The following is a 12,500-nucleotide window of genomic DNA, read 5'->3' as shown; positions in this document are numbered from 1 at the left end:
ATATATATATATATATATGTATATATATAAACTGTGTGGATGTATATATATGTATATAAATATATATATATATATATATATATATATATATATATATATATATATATATATATACATATATATATATATATATATATATATATATATATATATATATATATATATATATATATATATATATATATAAACATGATTGCAGAGCAGCAGCTGTAATTTTAGTCGCTTCCTATAACACGCAGGGTGAGCTGGGATAGTATTCATAGACTCCTGTAAATATAAACAAAATAAAGTTTTCACAACTCTTTTGATGCCTTTTCTCGGGATATTCATGTGACGGCACCTTGTCGGAAAGTTGGACAAACGTCATCATTCAAACTCAGTATCAAAATGCAAAAGTTTAAATTGTTTTAAATCACTTTCTCAAAAAAGAAAAAAAAAAAAGGCCGGGGGAATGTGCATGAGTGTGTAGGTTAGAGTGGATGGATTGACTTAGCAAACTTTGAGAATTGTATTAAAAAGTTTAATTTTGGAGAATTTTATATACAGGTACATGGATATCATTAATTGTCATGTGATTTAGAAGTATACATTTAATTTCTAATTTTATCAAGCTATTACACTAAATTAATTGCGAAGGTGTCTTCATTCTTTCCATTATACATATTCTTCAAAGGAGAACTTTCTCTCCTAATTATTTCAAAATGAAAATCCAGTTTCCTTTCTCATATTGTCTGTATCTATCTGATAATCTAAATAGTTTAACTACTACGGTAAACGAAGAGTTTGTCTTATACTTCACGTAATATGTTGATCAATGAAATGAACGAGCAATCAATACATTACGGTAATAAAATGCCTTAAACATACTTATGATAACGTTTTCTATATTATTTAATGTATCTACTTCTAATTCTAATACATACACGTGCGTAATATTTTTTCTTGCCTACTGGTGTAGTTTTTTACAAAAGTAATTTTGTTTTTTAATATAAATTTACTTGTACATATTCTTTTGCTGTTGCAATTGCTAAAAAAAAAAAAATTCTTCGAAACAAAGAGATAATTTTCTTTCAATTTATTTTCTTAGTTAATCAAATAAGCATTCAAAGAAGAATAACTTCCTACTGTTAGAATAGATTTGGAAGATATGGCACTTATTTACTGAATGTCTTATAAAAATAGACCAGTTCTCTGAGCTAAATAAAGGTTTATTAACTGATTGTTAGTGATTTCGAAACTAAGTTTCGAAAAGTTTCATTATTTATTTCTCAAATGAAAATATCAGTAAATTTTGGCCTAGGAACATAGATCCTAATACAAAACAATAAATGTATGACTGAATAAGTCAATGCCTTTCAGTACCTAGGTCGAAAAAATCTTATTGAATCTTACTGAACTTTCATATAATTTTGACTGTGCTTTCTCTATTGTACATCTATTCGTGATTCATACATGTATTTGGCTCTTGCGCAGATGTAACAATACAACGTTTCGGAAGGAAAAAATGGTGATAATTTTATGGTTGACTACTACATCTTTAGATTTTCTTTTGTTTCATAAGACAAACACGGGGAATTTTGAAATGCAAAGTAAATGAATAATAAATAAAAATCAGCAGGAACAATTAGAATAGAAATTAAATCTTTTCTAGCTGAAGATTGCAAAAATACGTACTAATTTTCTATAGTAAACTCATATATACTTCAAATATTAATCATTCCTCTATTATGAAAATTTATATATCAGACACATATAACGCTATTTGCATTCTCGCGAAATCACTTCGACGACACGGCTAAATGCGATTTGTTAAGTATCCAGTTCATTATTTCTTCGTCTCATATACCTCTCACCATTTGCCCCAAAAAGGGGATTGGTCGACCTCACATCAATTATTTATTAGTCATACTATGTATTTCCATGTAACTGGTGATAATTGTTCTGGAACTTAACAGATGACTACTAATCAATCAATCAACCTGGAAATAAATGTATTTGTACCTTTAATCTGACATATGTATGTGATACTTTTTTCGTGATGGAATAAATATCGCTATTGGTCTCTAAAGAAAAGGACCTTGATAAAATCTATACCAGGTAAATTTATAATAACTTTACATTGGATAGAATCACTTACATTATGAGTTATATTCTCTGTAAATATTATTGATATTTTTTTCTTTCTTTTGATTCCTTTTCTATCAATTTAAGTCGAAAGAACTGCCAAATTGTAGTCATGTATTAAATAGATTCGGATAAAGATCATTATCGATCATTTAATCCTATACGTTCTCGCGCATTTCTCCTTTCAGATCACCTTATATACATAAAATTTGCGATACCCAGCTACCTTCAATCAGTAATATATGAAACAATAATTTTATCCTATTAGTCTTAATTACAGAGTATAAATGTCTATATATGCTGTAAATATGTGCGTATACATAGAGTACACACACACACACACACACACACACACACACATATATATATATATATATATATATATATATATATATATATATATATATATATATATATATATATATATACATATATACATATATATATATGTATATATATATATATATATATATATATATATATATATATATATATATATAGAAATATATATATATACATATATATATATATATATATATATATATATATATATATATATAAATGCATATAAGTATACCGTGTATATATATATATATATATATATATATATATATATATATATATATATATATATATATATATATATATATATATATAAGTGTGTGTGTGTGTGTGCGCGCGCGTTAGTGTATAAATGAATTCATACTTTACACGAATATGCGAATCTATCTATTTATATACATACATAAGCATATTTAAAAATATAATATGGATGTAAAGAAAAGGAAAAGAAGAAAAGACAGAAATAAAAAAGGGCAGTGAAGACATGCAAAACAAGTGTGAGCTCAGCAAGAGGCTAAACCTCTTTTAGGCTGGCAATGGCATCGCATAAATAATTGAGTTTGCTGTTTATGCAAGAGTATATTTTTGCCGCTACACACGCACGATGGAAAAATGGTATTTATACAGTGATCCAAATATTAAAAAGGATTACCTACGGTAATGCAGATACAAAATAGACACAATAAAATTGAGAGAATATGAATTTACATCAATGAAAATGAAAAATACAAAAGAACCTAAACAGGACAGAGCAATGTTTACTGTTCGGAATTATAATATAGAAATCCACTTTTGATGTCATTTTTGAACTATGAAAAATGCCTTTGACTGTGTGCACAGACTAATTTTGTTGAGATTCGTGTGTTTACATTACAAAAAGGACAACCCCAAACAGCGTGGATGCCTTTAAGCTGTAAATTTATGAAGGTAAGTTAGCTATAATAGTTGGGAGTGAGCAGAACCCGGTCAAGATTTGGCACGATACAGGTTGTATTCATAGTGTAGTGAGACGTGGTTTACACCCGTTGGTGGAAAGTCTCTCACAGGAGACGCGGTCATTTTCAGGGGAATAGGAGGTGAGGAGGTTACCCGTATTTGTCGTTTGAAAGTGTCATGCGAGTTGGTGACAGGACATTTTGATTTTGCGGTAAAAGATTTATTGGCTGTCAAAAGAGTAGAAGTCATGTTGGGTAATGAGGTTGGTGTAGCACCGTTTGTGCCTTGTCCCATTGTAACGGAGAAACCATTGAAGTATAGTCCTACGACTGAGCTCTGGAAGGCCTACCTGTATCGGTTTCCTAGTTGTGTGACGACTAGGAGTATAAAGAAAAAAGTGGCTGCAGAAGAAGAAAGAGAAACATAAGGAGCGATGAACTTGAAGGATTTATTTTCGGAAGAATGGGGATTCCCTTGATTGTACGCATGAGAAAAACTCCATAAAGAGCCCAAAGGAAGAGGAACGACAGACGAGTGGACAAGAAAACAAAAAAGCAATGAACCTGGAAGAAATAGAAAACTTAGCACTAGAAAAAAGACAAGTGAGTCGGGAAAGGCTGATAGGATTCCAATGGATGGATGTGATGTTAACAGAGTTATTGTACCATGTGGTGGATGAGACGAAGGTACTGCAGTCTCCCATCTTAAGGATGGATTTCTCAAAACGAAGCATGGACCCACCGATATCTCTGGAATGGTGAATGAGGGATATACCATCAGATATTTATTACTGCACCGTTGAGAAGACAGGTGATCGCCGTAGCGGATGAGACAGGATGCAAAGGAATAAGGAAGATGACAGAGAAGATTATGATAATCTCTTTCTGGCCATGCATGCAAAAAAATGTGAGCTAGTTGGCCGTGCATTTCACGTTTTTCAGAAGGCTGGAAAGCCTAACGAGTAAAGTAAGAAAGGTCCCTTATACCTGATTGAAGTGCGAGGAGAACCATTCAGCAAGGTAATAATCGACATTGTTGGATTGTTACCAAGGAAAAAGAAAGATCACGAATATATGTTAACCTTGATGTGTCCAGTGACTAGATACCGGAAGCTATACCCGTCAGGAACATCAGTGCCAAAGTAAAAGAAGAGATATTACTAAACTTTTTACTATGTTTGGTAATCCGGAAATTGTTCTGAGTGACCAAGGTACAAATTTCACCTCAAAATTGTTTCAGGACGTGATGAAACTGTTGGATGTGAAACAACATCTATCTACTGGTTATAAGCTGGAGACCCAAGGTGCATTAGAGAGTTTCATCAAATCCTGAAGAGTGTGTTACCAAATTACTGCAACGAAGCGGGAAACGAATGGGACATCGGATTACAGTTGATGTTATTTTGAAGTACGCAATGGTCATGAAGAAAGCATGGGATGTAGCCCGAATGAAATGGTGTTTGGAAGAAAATTATGAGGACTGATTAAAATGTTGGCAGAAAAAATGGAAGGATCGAGGGGGAACGCATTTAGAATATGTCAAGAATTTAGGGAAAAGGAACGGCGAGATAAGAAAATTTTCCTTAGAAAACCTGACAACGAGTCAAGGAAAAATTAAGATAAGGTTTGATGCAAAAGGTAAGGACAGACAATATGCAGTAGGACAACAGGTGTTGGTTTTCTTACAGATAATGAAATTCCCACTCACCAACTAGTTCCAAGGACCATTCAGGATTTTGGAAAAGATCAGTGACCTTACCTACATAATCGAATCCCTAGGAAGAAAGAAAATTCAAAGGAAAACACACGTTAACCTACTGAAACCATAATTACACGAAAATGAGACAGAGGCTTCACATGTGTGTATGGCACAAACCATGCTATCCACGGAAGTCGAACACAGATATGAGAAGGGTGGTAAGCAATGTGAATAATTCGTCAATCATTCGGAAACTGGAAGAGAAATTAACTAATTTGAGCCCGGAGCAGTAAGAGGAATTAAACCGATAGATTAAAAGTTTCCCTGATACAGTCTCTGACCTTCTGAAACGAACCAACTTAACGATGCATGAGATACACCTCAAAACCACGGAAAGACCTTTCAAACAATGCCCCTATCTGCTGTCTCTGTATCGCCGAGAAGTCTTGAGAAAAAAAAAGGACTATTTGTTACAAAACGGATTAATCGAACAAAATTCTAGCCATTACAGTTCTACATCCATGCTCGAGGAGAAACCAGATGGATCTTTCCGAATGTGTACAGACTACCGAAAGTTTAATTCAATCAGTGTGACCGCTAATCATCTTTTGTTGATCATACACCAACTATTTGACAATATCGGACAAGCGATGATTGTCTCCAAGATCGGCTATTTAACCCTGGATAGGTACGGTGGGTCGTTTGCGACCCCGAGCGTCAAAAAAAAACAGGTTTTTCTCACGTGACTCACCCCTGTGACTGAATTTGTGGGTGATCGACCTGCAGGAGGTGTCTCCCCTACACGCTCTAGTAGTGTCCAGATGTGCATTGCTGTAGCTGTACTCCTTCCCCGATTTCTGAGACGCGTCGGGGTCGTTCGCGTCTGAGTTTACCCTTCTGCGGTAGTTTGCATAATTATCAAAGTTATTACGTATTATGAAATTGTCGTAGAATGGTGCAACTTGTATAGGTTATCAGTTGTGGAAAGTCTTGGTGGATTGTTTGGCTATCATGTGCATGTTTTTTTTTTTAGTTAAAATGTCGTTCATCACCACGAGGACCATTTTACCGCGAGTGCCCCTTTTTCATTTTTTTTCATTTTTTTGCCAAGTCATTTTTCCGTAAGATATTGCCAAATAGTGTCGTAAAACTTTTGCTTGTTTAGTGTTGGAAAGTGTGTCTAGATGATCTGGCTACCCATGCATGACTTTGTTTTTGTCAGATACGACGTAGTTATTGGTATATTGGGTATTTAACTGCGGTTACCAATTTCTGTTTTTTTTTCAATATTTGTAAAAATTACTACGTAGTAAGGAATTGCCGTACATTATTCATTTTTTTTTTCATGTTTATGTGTTAGAAAGTGTGCCTTGATGGTTGGGCTAACATGTGCATGTCTTTTTTTTTATCTGAGATGTCGTATATTAGAATGTCGGGCATTTTACCGCGAGTGTCCCTTTTTAATTTTTTTTAATTTTTTTGCCAAGTAATTTTTCCGTAAGATATTGCGAAATAGTGTCGTAAAACTTTTGCTTTTTTAATGTTGGAAAGTGTGTCTAGATGATCTGGCTACCCATGCGTGATTTTGTTTTTGTCAGATACGACGTAGTTATTGGTATATTGGGTATTTAACTGCGGTTGCCAATTTCTGTTTTTTTTCAATATTTGTAAAAATTTACTACGTAGTAAGGAATTGCCGTATATTATTGGTTTTTTTTTCATGTTTATGTGTTAGAAAGTGTGCCTTGATGGTTGGGCTAACACGTGCATGTCTTTTTTTTTATCTGAGATGCCGTATATTAGAATGTTGGGCATTTTTCCGCGAGTGCCCCTTTTTATTTGTTTTGCATTTTTTTGCTTAGTCATGTTACCGTAAGGAATTGGCAAGTAGTGTCGCAAAACTTATATTTTTATAGTGTTGGAGAGTGTTTCTAGATGATCTGGCTACCCATGCCTATTTTTTTTTTAGCCAGATATGGCGTATATATAAGTATGTGTTCGATTTTCCTGTGATTGCCATTTTTTCGTTTTTTCCCATTTCTTTCAAAATTACTACGTACTAAGGAACTATCACAGAGTAATATTTCATTTATATGTTTATTTGTAGGAAAATATGCCTTGATGGTTTGCCTAGCACGTGGCTGAAATTTTTTTTTTCTGAAATGCCGTATATTAGAATGGCCATTTTTCCACGAGTGCCCCTTTTTATTTGTTTTGCATTTTTTTGCTTAGTCATGTTACCGTAAGGAATTGGCAAGTAGTGTCGCAAAACTTATATTTTTATAGTGTTGGAAAGTGTTTCTAGATGATCTGGCTACCCATGCCTATCTTTTTTTTAGCCAGATATGGCGTATATATAGGTATGTGTTCGATTTTCTGGTGATTGCCATTTTTTCGTTTTTTCCCAATTCTTTCAAAATTACTACGTACTAAGGAACTATCACAGAGTAATGATTCCTCTAGATGTTTATTTGTCGGAAAATTTTGTTTACTTTTTTTTTGATTGAATATCATCAAATTTTTTTAGCTAAAATATTGTTTTACATTTTTTTTTTTCGATTTTATTTCCCTTCAAAAAAAATTTTTTGGGTCAGAATTTTAATTTTATAGTCGTAAAATAATCGACAATTATCCAGCAACCCACCATACAATTTTTATGCATATCCAATAATAATTAGATTAGTAAATAACACCTTGAAATTGACATACCCTTCCTACATTTCAAGTGGCAGATTAGGGAGTCTGAGTCAGTGTGGTTGGCGGCCATTTTGTGGACATATCCGAAGCGTAAGCTGCCCTATCTATATATATTCTTGTTCCCTATAGAATTTGTGATATTTTGGTATATTTATACCTGCATAAATATCATATTATATATTAAATATATGTATTTTTTTACGAAATTTCCAAGTACTCAAAAAATGACCTTTAGATATGGCCCCTGATATAAATGTAATTTACAAAATAATGAAGATTTTTTTACATATTTCTATTTTAGGATAACATATGTTTATTCCCTAAAAAAATTAGCCACGTCCTATTTCATTTGGGTACCCAAAAAAATTGATGAAATTTGGACAATTTTTTTTGGCCAAAAAAAGTTACCCTTTTTTTCTCATTTCAGATCTTCACCTCCATGGGTCTGACTTCATCCAAAATACATCAAGATGTGTCCTAAACATTCAAGAATCAATTCCTAAAAGGATTTGTGTATATATGTATAAACTTTTTTTTATGAATTTTTATGTCAGGTCTTTTTTTTTTCTACTTAATTTTTTAAAATATTTATAATAAATAGTTTTTCTGCAGATGAATAGTATTTATCTTTACAGTTGTTTTAAGCATTCATTGAAGTTTTTTTTGGCAAAAGAAAAAAGGAGGTTAATGCAAAAACTGATTTTTCAAGAATTTTTTTTGGTGTCGGGGTCGTTCGCGTCCGAGTATACCCTTAAAGGGGTGTCCGAGGACCGTACCTATCCAGGGTTAAAAGGCAACAACGCAAAATTATCAGCTTTTATAACCCTGTTAGGGTTATATCAATACACCGTCATGGCATTTAGTCTAATGAACGCTGCTGCCACCTTTCAATAAGTGATAAATAACTAGGTGTATATCACGACGATATTGTGATATATTCATCAACCTGGGAAGAACATCTCTGAATCCTAAGAGAAGAGCGAATTTGGAAAAGCAAGAGTTCAGTACTTGGGATTTGAAGTTGGAAGAGGACACATTGCCCCGGTAGCCACTAATGCTATAGGAATAATGAAGGCATCCCCCACAACAAGGAAGGAATTTCAACGATTTTTAGGGAGGCCAGGATTCTACCCATGTTTTTACCCAAACTTCTCAGCTGTAATCAAGTATCAGGAATTCTTTGACAGGATAAAGGCCATATTAAATTCGAAACTGATATTTTGGTCACCTGATTTCAGCAAAAAATTCCTTATTCAAGTAGATGCTTAGGAAAATGGGATTAAGCTTCCTTATCCAAAGCTGGAGATGCATCGATGAGCCTTCTCGACAGTTGAAAAGGAACTGTTAGTGTTAGTCATAGCGATAGGCAAGTTTGAAGTCGACTCGAACAGACCACAGAATGAAGAAATTACAGTTCACTTGATTCACAATCCTTTAACTTTGGTTTATAAGATGAAGAATAATAATCAAATGTTAACTAGGTGGTAATTATGTTTGCAACCATATTGTATTAATGTAAAGCCAGCTCGTAAGGTGGGTCTCACTCGTGTAGATTCAAGTAAAGGTGTGTAAATTACATAAGACTTTTGGTCATTCAGTTAATTGTATTTTTTATTTTATTTCAGCATATGTAAATTCGCGTCATTTATGAGGATTACCTTTTCATTTCACCTAATTTGTTACGAAGTGTTGAGTAATTTTGTTTGGCTTGTTGTATGACCATACAAGGTAGGAACACGAGATATTACGTCAGGTTCATATTCCCGAATGGTTAGAATGTGCATGAAATTTCTTGAAATATATTTACTCTTCTTTTTATTGTTTCGTGGAGGCCTGTGGGTAGAGTTAGCTGAAAGATGGTTGCCTTCCAAGCAAGGTTTGTTCACCTCCTAAATTTTTTACATTGGCATCCTCGCTGCTAGAGCCTTGCCCCAAAGCCAGGAGAATGGACTACTAGAATTATCTAGGAGTGTTAAGTCAGAAGCAGAAGAGATTCAGCCTATCCAATTGAAAGAGCCAACACCCTCTCTCCTCTCAAGTGCATCCAGTGGGTCCCTCTCAAAGGTGAATAAGGTGTTGATCAAAGGTAAATTGTGTATAGTGTTGTTCAAACATTGAGGAAACTTTCTGGAGGTTAAATCCAGTATAGTTTATCAATGTCAGTACTTGTTTGATATAAATTTCTGTAACTGGGCTTGAGAGGTTTAGGTAAAACTGTGAAGTGTATTTATTTTGCATTACTTGTTCGGTAACCTCGTTTCATCCAAAAAGACGTAAGTGTAACAGTTACATATATGTTAATCTTATTTAGTGTTTGATCATTGGAGTGTTGAAGTGGTAATTATTGTCATTTGTGTTTCATCATTGGAGTGTTAAAGTGTTAACTATTGTCATTACTTATCAAAATTAAATATTCTTATAAATTATTTTCCTGTGAAACAAGTGATTGCATAATTTCTTTGGTCTTAGTCCAAGGATTCTTTCAGATTTATTATTTCGAGTAATTCAATTATGGTGTTAATTCTTTGGTGTTACTACAGCTTTTTTCTGGAATATATTTTTTTAGTAAAGTGTTTATTATCTCACTCACCAGTATTTTTATTAGTGCTTTCTGGTAATCCTTGCCTAAGAACCGGATTAAGAGGTTGTTTTTTAATAGTTTAAGTAAAAAAATAAGCCAGTTTCCTTTTGAGTATACATGAGAGAACTTTGGATATTCAGTGTTTTTATTTATTGCCGTCGGGGAGTTGTATCATTTTCTCAGCGCTTGGATATTGATTTTCAGGTACAACATATTTGTGTAAAAGGAGGGTGAGTTTTTAAGCTCGGAAGGTTACATAATTCTCCAGCTCTGTATATATATATATATATATATATATATATATATATATATATATATATATATATATATATATATCTATATATATGTATGTATATATATATATATATATATATATATATATATATATATATATATATATATATATATATATATGTATATATATATATATATATATATATATATATATATATATATATATATATATATATATATATATGCATATATATATATATATATATATATATATATATATATATATATATATACATATATATATATATACATACATATATATATATATATATATATATATATATATATATATATATATATATATATATACGTATATATACGTATGTATGTATATATATATATATATATATATATATATATATATATATATATATATATATATATATATATATATATATATATATAAATTTCTAATATCATTTAACGTACACAATACAAATGATGGACTAATATATTTTAATTCAAGCTCCTAAAATCAGCAACACTGAAAATTTTTTTCAACCGAATATTTTCAACAAAATTATACCGATACTCTAGGACCTATTATTAATATCAGCAAATATAGAGATGTCAAACAAAAGTTCATGTAATGGTATCAAGTATTTTCTGCCGTAGAAGTTTCTTTCTTAACAAAATGGTAATATCTTTGAAAGCTCTTTAGTAAAGAAGGGAAACTCGTCTCATCTCCTTGAACAAAGAATCAGCTCTTATATGATATCTTATATTGGAGGAAAAATTGTTCTGTTAGTAAAAACCGGTCATGTAGAAGGCTGAAGCATAAAAAAAATGAATCCCAGATATTTTTAATCAATCGCTTCATTTTCCTTGTAACAAATAAACACTACATATTATACTAAGAAGGTTCATGAATAATCAAAATCATTTGAATCCCCGAGAGAGAAAAAAAAAATCATGATTATTGAGAGGAGTCCGACCACAATAACATTACTTTTGGTTACCTCTTAAATCACATTAATATTATCCTTTACCCTATCCCTTTTTCTTAAAAAATAAATACATCAAGTTATATGCCAAATCTACATCATACCTAAACAGAAATCAATTGTAATTTACTGGATCAGAAAATGATGAAATTTTACTCTTAGAGATTATTTCATCATTGTTAACATGATATATTCCATTTATCTCCAATACCATCCAAATGCAAATTTATTAAGATATTTTCTGTTAGATAATAACACTATGGGATTGACCTATTCTTGAATAATCATTTGGGAATATGAACAATTTGTGTAAAACTTATAAGTAACTTTTAATAGAAATACTATTTTTGTCATTTAGCTTAAACCATCCAATAGGAATATTTAAGGTTTATCAAGATTCATCTCAGAATTTAATAAAAAGAGTATTGTCACAAGTTAGGGGGATTCAAGTAAATCATTGATGGGAGTTTAGACAAATTCCAGAAGGCCGTTATTAGGTTAGCTTAATCTCACGAAGCAGGGCAGGTGGTTGCCACCAAGTGCCCTCATCTCCACGTTCTCGATTAGTTGGAAAAGCAGTTTGAACCAAATTTTTATCATCGTTAGCCATTGGCTGACTCAAGCACACGTGTACTGAACCTGTTTACATGTCAACATGTACACCTGCGAAAGGGGACGGAAAGGAGGCAAGAACCGGCTGTGTACAGTTGCATGACCTGCCAACGCTACCCAGAGTCAAGGCAAGCTTTCATACCCCTCAGTAACGTGAACACAATAAAAACAGCGGGAAGCCAAGAATTGTTAATTACTGCCCGAGTTCAAGTTGACAGTGGGCTTCCCAAAGTAGGCTCATCAGCCATGTTAGGCTTATATCAGCCATGGCT

The sequence above is a fragment of the Palaemon carinicauda genome, chromosome 5 (assembly GCF_036898095.1).
Source record: "Palaemon carinicauda isolate YSFRI2023 chromosome 5, ASM3689809v2, whole genome shotgun sequence".
NCBI classification, from domain to species: domain Eukaryota; kingdom Metazoa; phylum Arthropoda; class Malacostraca; order Decapoda; family Palaemonidae; genus Palaemon; species Palaemon carinicauda.
The sequence above is the reverse complement of the archived record's forward strand: the minus strand, read 5'-3'. Positions refer to the sequence as shown.